This window comes from Phymastichus coffea, unplaced genomic scaffold (assembly GCF_024137745.1).
Source record: "Phymastichus coffea isolate CEN01 unplaced genomic scaffold, Cenicafe_Pcof_1.1 PCOF00049, whole genome shotgun sequence".
NCBI lineage: Eukaryota > Metazoa > Arthropoda > Insecta > Hymenoptera > Eulophidae > Phymastichus > Phymastichus coffea.
In genome coordinates, this window is record NW_026706860.1 from 1,662,243 (window position 1) to 1,679,628 (window position 17,386).

Here is a 17,386-nt window from a genome sequence, read left to right on the forward strand (position 1 = left end):
ATAGCATTTACAAATACGAGGGTGGTCCGATAAGTACTTAGCCTCACCGCCCGATGGCTCCACTCTCGCAAAAGAAATATTCTATCACGTAGTACAACCTTCTCGATGGTTACTGTCAAGATTTCAGCCGGATCGGAGTTGTAGTTTATTTTTTAGAGCGTGTGAAAGTAAGTGTGTCCGTTGATTTTTGAAAAATGGAAAAAGAGCAGTATCGGTCGGTGATTCGATTCTTGTTTTTGGAAGGGAAATCGCGCAGCGAAATCAAAACGCGCTTGGAAGCTGTGTACGGTGACTCTTCTCCTTCGATGGCGACCGTCAAAAATTGGTTTAACGAGTTTCAACGTGATCGCACGTCGATTTTTGAAGAGCCACGTCCAGGTGCTCCTAAAACGGCTACCACGGAGGATAACGTGACAAAAATTTACGATCTCATATTGGCAGATCGACGATTGAAGGTGCGCGAGATAGCTAAGATCGTAGGCATCTCAAAAGACCGCGAGGGTCATGTCCTGCATGAAATTTTGGGCACGAGAAAGCTGTCGGCGCGATGGGTGCCGTCTTTGCTCACTCCGGACAACAAGCGCAACCGTGAGACAACTTCAGAGCAATGTCTGACACTGTTTAAGCGCAATCCGAAGGAGTTTCTGCGTCGTTTCGTGACAGTCGACGAAACATGGATCCACTGATATACACCAGAGACCAAGGAACAGTCGAAACAGTGGACTTTACCCGGCGAAAGTGCTCCGAAGAAGGCGAAGACTGCCCCATCGGCCGGAAAGGTGATGGCCATCGTTTTCTGGGATTCACAAGGTATCATCTACATCGACTACCTAGAGAGGGGCAAAGCGGTCACAGGTCTGTACTATGCCGAATTATTGGGCCGATTCGACGTCGAATTGCAGAAAAAACGGACCCATTTGGCGAAGAATAAAGTGCTCTTCCACTATGACAACGCACCGGCTCACACCTCCGCCGTGGCCATGGCCAAATTGGTCGAATTAGGCTACGAACTGCTGCCCCATCCACCGTATTCTTCAGATTTAGCCCCATGCGACTTCTTTTTATTTTCAAACTTGAAAAAGTCACTCGCCGGGCAGAAATTTGAGTCGAATGAGGAGGTAATCGCTGCCACGGAAGCCTACTTTTCAGACCTCGAGGAAACGTATTTTTCAGACGGGTTAAAGAAGTTGGAGCATCGCTAGGCCAAGTGTATCGAACTAAAAGGAGGCTATGTTGAAAAATAAAACGCCACTTTTCCAAAATTTTCGTTTTCCTTTGTAGGCTAAGTACTTATCGGACCACCCTCGTACTATACTATTTTTTTTCGAACAGAAAAGGGAGCAAGGCCTTAGAGTGCCACCATACTGGTGGACCGATGTTGAAGTGGCTGCTGTCATTTTAGATTTCGCGTTCCAGTTCCACAGTGTTAAGTAAGCACCGCCATTTTAATGATTTTAAAGATCAACTATCCAAAGATTTTATTCATGAATAAAGCAGAAATGAAAGCTATTATATAGCTATTATGGATATAGTTACTTATTTGAAAATGAAGAAAAGAGTCCCGATGATTTTTCACAAATACAAAATTTAATGCAAAATGTTAGTGAACTGTCAATAGATAGAGAATACGAAAATACAAGAAACTATTTAACTATAGGTCGTGAAAGATATGCAGAATTGAATGAAAAGCAAAAAGAAATAGTTAATAATATTTTAAATAATGTTTTAAATGTTGCTTTATAGATGGTCCTGGCGGACCAGGTAAAACATTCTTGTATGAAACACTTTGGTATCTTTTAAAAGGAAATGGTAAAAAATATGTACTATGGCTTTTACTGGGATAGCTACTACACTGTTACTTCAAGGCAACACAATACAAAATATTTAAATTACCATTACGTTTATTTTCGCATTCGTCATCAAATATAAAGTAGAATCACGTGAAGCTTCAAATTTCAGAGAAATAGATGTATTTATATTTGACTGTAGTTGTCCTGTATTTATATAGGACAAAGCTCCCATGGCTTCAAGATACGTATATATATATATATATATATATATATATATATATATATATATATATATATATATATATATATATATATTCGGTGGAAAAACAATTATTTTAGGAGGAGATTTTAGGCAATTACTTTCTGTTAAAGTAAATGGCACACACAGTGAAATAGTTGATTTGTCTATTAATCGTTTTTCATATTAGCGAAATATTTTTAAATATTCATTAACTCAAAATATGGGAGTTTTACCTCAAGAAATAGAATTTACAAAATTTGTATTAAATGTTGGTGATGGAATATTGAATGATATTCATGATCATTTGAGTTTGGATAATATTTCTAAAAATGTATTGCAATAACTAACAAAGTTGACGATATAGTTGCTGATATTTATGGAGATATATTTCATAGTAAAGAATATAAACGAACAATTAATTCTTCAATATTATCTACATGAAATGTAGACTGTTGTAACATTTGTTGGATAAAACGATGGAAAAAATTTATACAAGTATTGATAGTACTGAGAATTGCGATAACGAAGGATTTAATGATATTTTATTATCAGAATATTTAAATATTTTGAATCCTCAATCTCTTCCACCGTATAAATTGAACTAAGAAAATATTCCACTGTAATGATTATTCAAAATCTAAGTATTATTTAAGGTTTATGTAATGGCACACGTTTATTGGTTTTAGAACTTGCTAATAATATAGTAAAATGTGAAATATTAACTGGTGATAAAAAAGGTGTCACAGTATTTATTAATCGTATAACTTTATATTTATCGGAAACTGATTATCCGTTTCTTTTTAGAAGACAATTCCCTATTAAATTAGCAATTGCGATAATAATTAATAAAGTTCGGAGACAAGCTTTTGATAAAATTAGAATAGATTTAAGAAATGATGTTTTTAGTCACGGACATTTGTATGTTACTTTATCGCGTGTATGGTTTAGGATTCTTTAAAATTAAATGTATATTAACTGTTCTAGTAAAAACAGCATAAAAAATTATCTATATAAAGAGTTATATTTATAAGTTTTTTCATTTATATTAAAATTTTTACGATATAAAATTTATTATTTTTAGTATTTATTATTATATGATATATTACGCTATATATCGATAATATATCATAAAATATAAAACAATCACTGTTAAAAAATGCATTTTAAGTATTTTATAGATTATGATATAGTTTAAATATTACGTTAATTGACCAAGTCTACAAAGACCATGCGCGCGGTACGCGCGCTTAATAAACTTCTAGCATATACGATAAAGTATGAACAACTTATCATTTATCAAGCAATATGGTTTCAATGTTCACCACTAACAAGCGTCGTGGTGCTAGTATCGCTATCTTAATTCATACTTTCGCATGCGCAAATGCGCGCGCTCCGGTTCTATCTTTCTTTCTCATTTCTCTTTCATCTTTCTCTTTCTCGTTATGTTCGTTGTGAGCTTTCAGCACTCCTAGCTGACAGTATTCCCTTTTGGGTGTGGCCTGTTAGCTATTCCCGATTGCTACCCGTTGAAGTGATTAGTGATTATATGCTGGTGTAGTTTTGATTAGTATTTTAACTGCTATATAAAGAAAAAAATTATTTTGCTTTATTCTTAAACATATGCATTCCAGTGTATGTGCATTATGTTGTGCAACTGTGAAAAACGTATTTGTGTATATAATTTTTAACAAATTCATTGCATTTATACGTATATATAAAAAGGATATAGATCTGAAGGCTTGGGTACCCGCTATCGAGAATTAAATAACAATTATTCCAAGAGTTACCTTTTTGATAGAATTGTGGTATACAATATCGTTTTATTTATATTTAAAGAAACAAAGGCTATCTTTATACTTACATCTACATCGAAGTCCTAGTGTGAAGCCTGAATTAGAAAAACCATATATAGGAGTTTCAAATGAGTAAATAATTTGTCGTTAATGGCGAGCGAGATAGTTTGGCGACTTTTCCGAAGAATACCAAGAATATTTTGACACCAGTTGCCTTTGCCGTCTCTGCCGGTTCCTATTGTAGTTACTACCGTCGTGTTACAATTCGTAAGTTTTTATCTTAATATAATACAATTGTATAAATATAATACAATTAATAAACTTTTATTGATCTACCGATGTCAAAACATACTTGGTGTTTACATGTCATGTTATAGAACTTAGTGTAAAACATAACTCTATAACAATATATTTTTAATGATTTCTGACAGATTGTTACTTGACTTTTGTTACTATTGTAAGATAGGGTGAGTGCTCCTATTACTAGGAGTTATCCACTGCGTGTTACATTTTTTTCAATAAAATTGAATAAATATTATTAATATAAGCAATATAATAAATTCAGTACCAATCTAATGAACTTGTTAGACATATTAAAACTTTTTTGTTGTATAAAAATATCAAACTACTTTTTGTATGACAATATCATAAAATAGGCCAGATATTGGTACATTAACTTTTTTCTAAGGTCAATTATCAATCATGAAACAAACACAAGTAAAGGAACCTTTGTTTTTCTCATTCAGTTGTATAATTTTTATAAATTGTACTATCGTAGACACTATTTGATTATTACTTTTATTGATTATAGCCTTTATAAACTGTGTATTCTTAAATTGTTAATAATTGATTTTAAGCTGTCAGTAATGGGGCCTGTAGAAAATTTTATAAAATAAAGAATTTTTGAATGAACTTACATAGAGATAGTTTTGAAATAGATACAGTAGTAAATTATAGTGTTATGTTATTTTATTTTATATGTGTATATATATATATATATATATATTATATATATATATATATATATATATATATATATATATACACATAAATTTTAAAATAAAGTAGGATATTTTTACCTCAACATCTGGCAATGGTATGGTATTCTCTTTGCATACCAATAACAAATGACACTAGATTACTAAAGATTTCAAGGGCCTTTTTTCTAAAAATTTTTCATTTATCTAACAGGCAAATTTTTTAAGACCTTTGAGTTTGATGAGAAATATTTTGTGATTTATAATTTAAGACATTAAATAAAATTTAAATAATTGTTTAAAAATCTGCTTTATTAAGATAAGTTGATATCATTAATGTTTTCTTTAAAAAAAGTATTTACTATGCTTCCCATAGAATAAGATTAATTTTTCCTAAAAACGAAACTTATTTAGAAATGTCAAATTATTTCAGAGATATAAAAAAATAATCAAGTTGACTACAGAATTCATTCTTTTTAAAATTAGCAAAAAATAATTGTAACTCTTGTAAGTCAATTTATTATTTAGTTTTATAATTTCATTTTTATTGTAATTTATTAGATCTTTTAACATTCATGAAATTACAAATATAACTTTTTGTGGTATTACGTAATCAATAAAGTAAATTTATAGATAAAAATGAAACATATCAATAAAAGTTTTAAAACTTAATTTTTATTTTTAACACATTCACTGTCTAATAAAATAATCAATTTTTGCTGTGGGATCAGTCATGTAGTTTTGATAAATTCATGCGTTATTGCTTTGAATTTATTCATAAATTATGTATTATGTTTTTAACATTTAAGTTACTTGGAATAGGCCTAGTCAATATTAGGTCTTTCATACTGTGTGTTTTGACATGAAGGTCACATTCTTGATCTAATCCTAATATAACGTAATCTAACAATGGAAGCACATTTAGAATAAAAATAATTATTTCAATCTTCAAATATACAAAACACTATATATTTTCAAATAGGGTAGTAAAATAAAGTTTTATGTACGGTTCATTTCAGATGTATTCATTAACTAAAAAAAAGTTGATTGCTTCAATTTTTTTCTAAGATTGAAATATTATTTTATATCAAAATTCATGCAGCAAGTGGCTGTTGTTCCAAATCTGTTTTTCAATTCTGTTTTCCAAATCTAGCATTGTCTAGCATACTTCAATGAATGATGAATTTTCATTATATTATTTTGAAGAGCTTACAGTATTAAGAATATAATATTTATGCACAAACATCCATGCAGTGCAACAATATCGGTTCTTGATTAACAATAGATTATAATTATATGATTAATCTATTCTATCGCTTAACTAGGAAGGCTAAATTACATTATATGGATAATTGTGAAAAATCATCTTCGATTTTAAAAGACGTTCTATTAATTCTACCTATTACAGTTTTTGTAGAATAGATTGAACTTTCTTTTTTGATGTCGTCTTATCAGAAATTCAGGAAGGACTAGAGAGGATAATTGGTTATTACAGCTGTTTTCTTTTTACAGCTGATACAAGTTATTATGTTACTTGTAAACTACTAGTAGTGGTAGATTCGGCTCACAATTTTCAGTACTTTTATGTAATTGGTTTTTCTTCATTAGAAATTTTTATTCAAATGACTATTATCTTTAAAGAATTTAGATAGTCAGTAGCAGGATGGGTACGAGTGTCCAGCCGATAGAAAAGTAGGAAAATGCCGGAAAAGAACGGGAATTTTTTCTTAGCCGAAAAGAGCGTGGAATATGCGGGATTTTTATTTGATAGCGGGAGTTTTCATGGAATCCGTATAAATATTCGATGTTTTGAACCATTTCTACGTTACGACGAAGTTCCATTACGTATTATATCGATATTAATAAGAATTCGTAACTTGATCCTATATACGGTGCCGGCCTCATATTTGGCAACACGCGCTGCACAGTACTTGCAAGTTTCAACAAGTAAATAAGATAGATCTACACTCGCGATGCTGACATCTTGTCGACGACTGTTAACTCAGAGCCGCAGTACAAAAGTTGTATTCAATCTAAATAGCTCGATAGTGTTGTTTGTATCCTGGACACGAATCATAAAAAAAACTGACAGTTCCGTTATTCAACTTGTTTTACGATCAACTATTTTAACGCTGTTTACTTGATATAAGTAAGACCAATTTGTTATAATCTATAATGTTAAATATTTGTAATTCATACCATGATTGTACAGAACGAATAAATTAACATTGTACTATTTTTCATTTGACGCTAAATATATTATTTTGGAAATCGATTTACAAAATTTTTACTACTCAAATAACTGGCACGTTTTATGAAGCGAATATCTGCATGGAAAAGGAATGAGCAGGCTATGGTAAAGAAGTTGAGCAGTTCTCTCTCCCGATAGACGGTCAAAATGTCAGCTCGCAGCAGACTTCGCTCAAATACAGCATTTCAACTTCTCCCTTAAATTATTTAAATATATTTTTCTATATATTTGACAGTTATGCAGATTACTGCAAAATTGTTGTATAAAAGTTAAAAAAATACTTATAAACAATTATTTCAATAACATTTTTTTGCTTTAAGGTAAATGTATTAGAAATTCTGATTATCTAAGGAAATAAGTGTTATGTTCTCTCGACAAGAGGAGTGAAGTTGATGCTGCGTGAGCGCCAGAAGGAGGGGTGGGTCGCAAAGATTCGCACGACTACGGCCGACAACGCTCGGCTTACGTGGATTCGTTCGGCGAGAAACGAGGAAGGTTGGATGATGAAGAAATGTCTAGCAGGCCGTCCTGTAGACGTGAGCACTCCGGAAATGATGAATAAAATCTACGACATGGTGTTGAGTAACCAAAGAAAAAAATTACACAAAATAGTTGAGGCCATAGGGAATTCAAATGGAATTCATTTTGATTGTAGATAAGAAATTGCACATGAAAAAAATTGGGCAAGATGGGTGCTGCGAATGGTGGTCGCTGAGGCCCTCTTGGCTCACATCCACCGTAATTCGGACGACTTTCTGCGTTGATTCATATGACTGTGAAAACTAGCTCCAAAGAAGGCGAAGACAGTGAAATCGGACGGCAAGGTTATAGCCACTGTTTTTTGGTATGCGCGTGAAATTATTTTCGTTGACTACTTAGAAAAAGGACAAATAATCATCGAGGGTATTATGCGATGTTGTTGGACCGGTTAAGCGAAAAAATAAAGGAAAAACGTCCTCATTTGAACAAAAAAAAAATCTGTTTCATTAACCCTTAACTGCTATGTGGGGTAGATTTACCCCAGACAATTTTTAACAATAAATAAAATTTATTTTTTTTTTTTCGAGAATTTTTTTCAATGTGTGTAACATTAAAAATTGTTAACCTGAATATTTTTTTTGTAGTAAAAGGTTTGAAATATACTAGAAAAAATTTTCATAGAAAAATATCTAAAATTCTCTGATTTATTCGATGTTTTTCGGGCTGGGGTAAATTTACCCCACCGAGCAGTTACGTGGCCAAAATGAGATGTGCAAGTTAAGGGTTTAGATAATGCACGAGTGCACACTTGTTTAGTTTCAATGGCTAAAATTAAGGAATTGAAGTCCAAATTAGTTGATCATTCACTGTATTCACCAGATTTGGCCCCTAGTGAGTTTTTTTTATTCCCAAACCTATAAAAGTGACTTACTGGAGAACAATTCATCTCGAACAAGGTCATAACACAAACAAATGGCTATTTTGAGGAACTTCGAAAATTATTTTTTTCTGATGGCTTCAAAAAACTGGAAGGGCACCTAGAAAAATGTATCAAGCTAAAAGGAGATTATGTTGAAAAATAACAAAAAATCTATAAAAAAAATGTTTTTCTATCTCTTTTTAAGGACTTATTGACCCACCGTCGTAAAGTAGGATACACGATCGTATACAGTATTTTATTTCAGAGAAGCGTTGCGAGATTTATTGAAGGAATGCTCGCATATAGTTGTTGGTTTCGATGAATGTCTAAACAAAGTTTCAAAACGCAACAGATGGATATATTAGTTAAATAATAGGATAAACAAGGAAAAATATCTGATACAACAACGTTTGGAGTAGATGATTTCAATCAAATTGTTCAAGTGTCAATGGACGGCCTAAATATAAATTTTAGTGTGCCCAAGAGTCTAAAACTTGAGCTATCAGAATAGCATTCTTTAATCTTTAGAGGACGGGCATTTGGAAATTTCAACTGCTCAGTATTTTCTATAGAAAACGCATAATATGTGTGTCTAATATCGGAGAATACTCATATGTGTAATGGCCATCGGTAGTCGAGCCATTATAGTGGCTTTCCCGTCCTCAGGAGTGATGCTAATGTTGACACTTTGAAAAATTGCTTTCTTTGGCACAGGGAGTATTTGGTTTAGTACCTGGTTTAGTTATGAGTTTTTTATAATTTTGACCTTGGAATTCAATTCAACGTTGAAAAATATTTCAGAAAACTATATTCACTCTCCTTTACTATAGAAAGTTTATTTCGCGACTAAAAGGATGGTTTACCCTTATTTTAGGATTCGGGTTGGTTTATGGTTGTTTCGTAATTTTTGACTTATGGCATCAAATTCGTAATCAGTATGCTCAAAAACTTCAGAATTAACCTATTTTACAAACTAACTTGAGAAATTATTTTGAGCCATTATAGTGGTTTTCCCACCCTCTAAAGGTTAAATTCTGTATTACTAGATATAGACAGTTGTAATTTACATATAATAAACGGTTTATTTAGAGGAGGAATTTCAATTTAAAAATGGAGCATAATGAATATTTAAAATTTTTTTGCTATATATTCAACATTAGTTATACTCGAAAAAGAGGTTACACAGTTAAAATGTTGTCCAAACTATTTCCGGTATCCTTCTGTGAAACAAGATTGGTAGAAAATGGCGAACTACCTTAAAGAGCAATAAAAGATGCGTTTGAAGTTCCGAACATTTATATATCGAATGAAAACAGATTTAAAAAATGTTTTATTATTTCTGTTATTTTAAGTCTGTGAGATCTGTCCGGAAAGTATCGGGCCTACGTTTATATCTTCGCGCCATAGAGTTCGAGCGACCTCTATCGGACAGAAACGTCAACAGTAAAGCCTCAGGAATCTGTTGGTTACTTACTGACACCTGCCAGACGTATAGTTCATGCGCAGCGTGTCTTTGTTTACAGTGACTTTTTCGCGTTCATCGGATTTTGATATTGTCAAAAATGACTGAAAAACAAGATAAACGAATTTGCATCAAATTTTGCTTTCAACTCGGAAAAACGAGTTCGGAAACTATTGAAATGATGCAAAAGGCCTTCGGAAGCGAGTGTATGAGCAAAACACGAATAAAAGAGGGGTATAAACGGTTCAAGGATGGTCGCACTTCTGTCGATAGTGATTCTCGTTCCGGCCGACCTTCGACGACAAAAACCGCAGATAATATTGAGCGGGTGCGACTTGCAATCGAATAAGATTGTCGTTGACTGTGCTAGAACTAGAAGAAGACCTTGGGATACCAAAAACTATCATTTCAGAAATTTTAACTGAAAATTTAGGAATGAAACGCGTGTGTGCGAAATTCATCCCAAAATTTCTCACAGCAGAGCAGAAGAATATTCGCTTAGAAATCGCTCTGGACAATCTGGAAATGGTCAATAATGATGATAATGTGCTTAGAAAAGTTATTACAGGTGATGAATCATGGGTTTATGATTATGATCCTGAAATAAAACAACAATCTTCACAGTGGAAACATTCTGAATGGCCAAGACCAAAAAAAGCACGTCAAAGTCGGAGCAATGTTAAGTCAATGTTGATTGTTTTTTTCGACTGTGAAGGTGTTGTACATCACGAATATGCACCAACAGGTCAGACAATCAATAAAGAATACGTTTAAATTTTGAAACGTTTGCGTGATGCAGTAAGAAGAAATCGGCCGCACTTTTGGGAAAGCGGTGACTGGCTTCTCCATCACGATAATGCGCCAGCGCATTCATCCAATCTTGTGCAGCAGTTTTTGAGCAAACACAATATCGCATTACTTTGACAACCCCCATACAGTCCCGATATAGCCCCTTGTGACTTTTGGCTGTTTCCAAAACTAAAAAAACCACTCAAAGGACACCGATTCGACGACAAAACAACATCAATAACGCTAGCAAATTGTGTTACTATTAAACATTCATCTATATAATAAACAGTAGTATACTCAAGTACGTATACTGTCTTTGTTTTACAGTATGATTAAAATAATTATGTTAAGTTAATTACGCATTATTAGTTTATGTTTTTTTCAATCTGGTGTTGGCAATGGATGTCTTGAGAAGTTTGTTGAGAAGTTTATTTGGGTGGTTTTGAAGTCTGGAATTATATTTTGCGTAGATTTTTTAAATTTCTTCTTTGACAGTAGGTATCTGTAAATCATTTCGGATAATAGAAGGACAGGTATTTTTTTGATGTGTGAATGTCGTATGTATCGATTTGCTTTCATTTACTATTATTCTCCAGGAGTTAAACCAATTTTGTAGGTGATTTTTTATGTACGAGGGTGGTTAATAAGTCCTTAGAAAAAGATAGACAAAAATTTTTTGTTATTTTTCAACACAATCTCCTTTTAGCTCGATACACTTTTCCAGGTGTCCTTCCAGTTTTTTTAAGCCATCCAAAAAAAAATAATTTTGGAAGTTCCTCAAAATAGCTATGTGTTTGTGTTATGACCTCGTTCGAGATGAATCGTTCTCCGATAAGTCACTTTTTTATGTTTGGGAATAAAAAAAGTCACTAGGGGCCAAATCTAGTGAACAAGGTTGATGGTCTACTAATTCGAACTTTAATTCCTTAATTTTAGCCATTGAAACTAAGCAAGTGTGCACTCATGCATTATTTTAATGGAACAGAATTTTTTTTGTTCAAATGAGGACGTTTTTCCTTTATTTTTTCGCTTACCCGGCCCAACAACGTCGCATAATACCCTCAATGGTTGTTTGTCCTTTTTCTAAATAGTCAACGAAGATAATTTCAGGAGCATACCAAAAACAGTGGCCATAACCTTGCCGGCCGATTTCACTGTCTTCGCCTTCTTTGGAGCTGGTTGACCTTACACAATCCACTGTTATGACTGTTCCTTTGTTTCAAGAGTGTAGTGGTATATCTACGTTTTGTCTAGAGTTATGAATCGACGTAGAAAGTCGTCCGGATTACGGTGGATGCGCGCCAAGAGGGCCTCAGCGGCCAATATTTGACTGCGTCTGTTCTCGACTGAGAGCAAACGCGGTACCACCTTGCCGAAATTTTTCTCATGTACAATTTCTTATCTACAATCGAAATGACTGTACCTTTTGAATTCCCTGTGGCCTGAACTATTTCGCGCAATTTTTTTCTTCGGTCACTTAACACCATGTCGTGGATTTTATTGATTATTTCCGGAGTGCTCACGTCTACAGAACGGCCTGAAAGATGTTCATCTGCAGTCGATGTACGGCCACGTTTAAATTTATTTACCCAATCATAAACAGTTGCAAACACAGAGGTGGATACACCATGAACTGCATCTAACTCAGCTTTGATTTTTTTCGGTGTCAGGCCTTTTAAATAAAAATATTTTATCACCGCTCGGAATTCACTTTTTTCCATTGTTAACAAAAGTTGTTTATTTTGATCGACCATAAAAAAAGAACTACTTGATGGATCTGGCTGAAACTTCGGCAGCACTATCTAATAGTGATGCTTGCTGGTGCAACATAAGTTGGGATGCTTTGAGCACCATCTCTTGGATTTTCTAAGGATTTATTGACACACCCTCGTAGTATTTAATGTTTTGGTTGCTATTGATTCCTTTGGGTGTACTGTTAATATTAATAGACTGCGGTAGGTCAGAGGTGTATAATAGATATAGTGTTGGGTCTAGAACACTGCCCTGTGGTACTTCTGCTTTTATTAACTAACGTTTTGATAGGTTTTTATTTGTTTTAACTTGATAGGGTCTATTGTGTATATAAGACTGTAAGAATTCATAGTGCAGCTGAGGAAAAAATCTCTTCCACTTGTACAGTAGCCTTTTTTTTTATTTAGCGTCGTTCTATTTATGCTCCATCAGTGCTAATCAGTGACGGAGGCTTGCAATGTATTTGAGAACAAAGCACATGAAACTTTTTTCAGTGGTGCTTGTATTAATCAGCAGGGACTGGGAATCGAACCCGGGCCTACCGGGTGCGAGTCCGTTGCCCTATCGACCGAGCCATTGCAGGCCTCAACAGTAGCCTTTTATGCCAAACCTTGTCAAAAGCCTGGGCAATATCCAGGAATATACTAGTGCAGTATTGTTTATCTTCAATGGCTTTCTTCGCTACAGATATTATTCTATTTACCTGCTCAATCATGGATTAGTTACACCTTATATTATTAATAATTTGTAATACTTCCTTTATTTTCATCGATTTGATTGGTGCACTGTCTTGGATGTCATAGCCTTCTAGTAAGATTTCTTCTTCTTCTGTGATTATTCTTTGGTGAGGCTTGAATACTGTACTAAGATGATTTGCGAATAATTCAGCATTTTTCTCGTCCGATCTTACCTAGTTACCATCAGGTTTTCTGATAGGTGGTATAAATGTAGTTTTTTTTATGTCGTTTAGTAGCTTTCTATAATAAGTAATCTGATGCTTTTGTAGTATGCAGTGATTTAAGATCATTCTGCGTTTGTATATTTTTTTCTTCGTATAACATTTCCTTTAGATCTTTGGTTGTTTTATTTACTTTAGTTTTGTCTCAACTCGATCTGGTTATTTGATACCTTTTTTTTAATAATCTCCTTTCTTTGATTTTTTGGGTTATTTTAATGGACGTGATCTGCTGTGTTTTATTTCTATTTATTGTAGTAGAGCATTTGTTAATACGAAGGGAGGTCAATAAGTCTTTACAAAAAGAAGGAAAAAAAGTTTTGCGTATGTAATTTTTTTTTTATTTTTCAACATAATCTCCTTGAAGGTCGATACATTTTATTAAACGGCCTTCCAGTTTTTTAAGCCATCAGAAAAATATGATTTCTGAAAACCCTCAAAATAGGCATTTGATTCGGCGATGACTTCTTCATTCGACGTGAATCGTTGTCCGGCAAGCCATTGTTTGAGGTTAGGAAATAAGAAAAAGCCACTGGGAGCGAAATCAGGCGAATACGGTGAATGGTCAATTAATTCGAACTTTAAATCGTTAATTTTTGCCACCGAAGCTGCACACATGTGAACTCGAGCATTGTCTTGAAGGAAGAGGCTTTTTTTTGTTCAAGTGAGGACGTTTTTCTCTGATTTTTTCTTTCAGCTAACCTAATAATGACGCATAATATGGTCCAGTGATCGTCTGGCCCTTTTCCAAGTAGTCGATGAGACGATTCCATACGCATCCCAGAAAACCGTGGTCATAATCTTGCCATCTGACTTTACTGTCTTTGCCTACTTTGGGGCTGGTTCTCCTGCGGTAATCCATTGTTTGGACTGTTCTTTGGTTTCAGGAGTGTGGTGGTGTACTCATGTTTCATCTACAGTTACGAGTCGACGCCAGGTCTTCCGGATTACGACGTATGCGTGCCAAAAGAGCCTCAGAGGTGACCACGCGGGTTCGTTTGTTTTCAACAGTGAGTTTGTTTTCAAACGCGGCATCCATCTTGCTGATATTTTTCCATCTCCAATTTTTCATGGAAAATTGAAATGATTGTATCCTATGATACCCTTGTGACCTCAACCAATTCTCGCAATTTTAATCTTTTATCACTCAACACCATATCGTGGATTTTATTGACCATTTCGGGCGTACTCACTTCTACGGGGCGTCCTGAACAAGGTTCATCTTTTTTTGTTGTACGGCCGCGTTTAAATTAATTTACCCAGTTATAAACAGTCTTAAATACAGGGGCAGACTTGCCATGAACGGCGTTCAACTCAACTGTGATTTCTTTTGGTGTAAGGCCTTTCAAATGAAAATGTTTTATCACCGCTAGAAACTCTGTTTTTTCCATTTTTCAAATAAACCAATAACTTTTTGTTCAACCAACGCTCATAAAAAAACGACTTAACCCATTAAAGCCCACGCTAAGACTGGTTGAGATAGCGACAAACAAACTGTGCTATCTTTTGCATAAGTGAAAAATAAAATATACGTATTTTTTTTTATGTTATTTTCAATTGTTTATAACAAATTATTTAAACAAATTACAAAAAAATTCATAATTATCAAAATCTAAATGCGGGAATCGATTCTGGAGGTGAAATCAAGACGAAAATCTATATAACACTTTTTTGTCAGAATTCAATTTGTTAGTGTAACGTAGGAATAAACAATTGCATGTTGGGGAGAAAAAGTGACCATGTCAAGTCCCAAGCAAAATCTATCTGGAATAGCAAAAAATAAACTGTGCTATCCTTTGCATAAGTGAAAAATAAAATATATATATTTTTTCTTATGTCATTTGCAATTGTTTATAACAAACTATTTAAACAAATTATAAAAAAATTTATAATTTTCAAAATCTGAATGCGGAAATCGATTCTGGGGGTAAAGTTTAGACGAAAACCTATATAACACTTTTCTGTCAGAGGCCAATTAGTTATTGTAATGAAGGAAGAAACATTCGGCCTCCTGAGAGTGTTTCAAAAAATCGTATAAAATGAAGCTAATTATTGTATTTATCCATCAATATTGGCATGAATTATTGTAAATATAATCGGTGGGATTGAATTATTGTTCATTGCCATGTCCTTCTTTATGACTTTTGCAAACAGGCATAGAACATTTCTCACAATACCATTCCGTTCTTGTCCGACATGTTGAAATTCCACATTTCCTAAGACTCCCATGTTTCATCACGTGTTCTTGGGATGAAGTTTCACTCTGTTTCTGTCGTTTGGGGGGACGTTTGGAAGATAACTTGTCAATATAATATTCACAAACTTCTTGAACAATATCTTTGGAACCTTTTCTTTCGTCTGGATGTAACTTATTGTAAATCACTGTAGCGTTTGCTAAGGATGCTTGGATGAGCCGTAATACAAGGCACCATGTCCATTTCTTACTTCGAATTGTAGGCATCAAAGCATTACAGTGTTGATCATGTAGATCGACGCCACCCATGTGTTCATTATACATAGAGAAACAATGAGGAAAAAGAATAGATTTTTTCGATGATTCCTGCCATCTCTGCATTTCAACTTTTGGTTCATTTCCATATTTCGAAGAGAGAATCGATACTGGCTTTGAGTCCATAACTGTAATATAATTCAATTTTGAATTCACTTCATGCATTGAAATAGTGTATCCTCTTTTAGCTTTTTTTGGCATTTCGACTTTCACTTTCACACGATTATGCCGAACAGTTCCTGTCGCCGATAAACCATTTTTTTTCAAATGAATCATAAGATCTGGGTTTGTGAAAAAGTTGTCAAAATAAATATGATACTTTTTCAGTTCTTCTCTCTGTGTTTTTTCTAATAAATTCGAAAGTAACTTTATCACCACTCTAGACCCTAAACCAACGGCAACTAAAGGATTTCGTTCATCGATTCCTGATTTACCAGTGTAAATATCAAGATCATATATATACCCATCAGAAGAACAGACTGCCCATTCTTTTATTCCAAATCTAATGGGTTTATTCCTTATACATTGCTTGATACCAAACCTACCAAAGTATTTTACCATTATCTCATCTATTGATAAATTATAGTCAAAGAAACCAAATTGCATACAATTCTCACGAAACATATCATACAGAGTTCTAACCTTCCAGACTTTATCATTTTGATCAGTTTCTTGAAGTTTATAGAATCGTATGTTCTTTTTTATGGCAACGAAATTATTTCTAGACATAAGTTCCGCAATTACTGGACACTGAAGTATTCGCTTTTTTGACCAGTAATCACGAATACTTTTTCTAGAATTGAAGATAGTAATCATTATGATTGTAATAAATTTTTCTAGATCATCCATACATAAATCAAAATGATTTTCAGAAGTGGCTTCAATGATATGGTTTTTCATTGATTTCGAAAAGAAAACCTCAAACAACTCAAAAGCATTTTTGGATTGCAATGATGAAATAGGTGAAATATTGAAGTTGCTCTCGACATGCGGAGAAATATCATTCAAAGCATCATTTTTCCAACTGTACTTATGATTCGGTTCCAACAATTTCTGAGTACTTGTGTATGTACTTTTAACATGTTCGTAAGAACCTGATGGTAATTCATTTGATAATGTATCTTCATTTGGATCACCGTCCGAATCTCCATCTGAACTTTCATATTCATTAGGAATGAATGCTATATCAATATGTTGACCTTCATCACTATCAGAATCTTCAACTAAATTTGGTAGATCGCTAATTCTCCGTCTCGGCATTATCAGTAACGTTACCAATTTAGAACAAAATAAAAACTAAAAGTTTTCCGAAATTATTATTTCAAAGAATAGATCCAATGTATAAATGTTTTCAACCGTTAGCCCGCCACTCAAACGTGATCTCTAACACGGAAGGATTTACGAAATGAAATAAACTTATCCAATTACAGTATAAGATCTCAAAATTTATCAGTAAAAAATACTGATA

At 33.6% G+C, this 17,386-nt stretch overlaps 1 protein-coding gene and 1 pseudogene across 1 annotated transcript in view; both read left to right on the forward strand.

The window, feature by feature from the left end:
• Positions 1 to 2,101: 2,101 nt before the first annotated feature.
• Positions 2,102 to 2,636, forward strand: LOC131665276 (uncharacterized; annotated as a pseudogene).
• An 856-nt stretch (positions 2,637 to 3,492) lies between these two features.
• The window catches only part of LOC131665279 (guanine nucleotide-binding protein G(I)/G(S)/G(T) subunit beta-1), a 265,346-nt gene continuing 251,452 nt past the window's right edge, over positions 3,493 to 17,386 (forward strand). The window contains exon 1 of the mRNA XM_058937065.1: positions 3,493 to 4,091. The gene's annotated coding sequence lies outside the window, so the exon portion shown is untranslated. The remainder of the gene's footprint in view (positions 4,092 to 17,386) is intronic.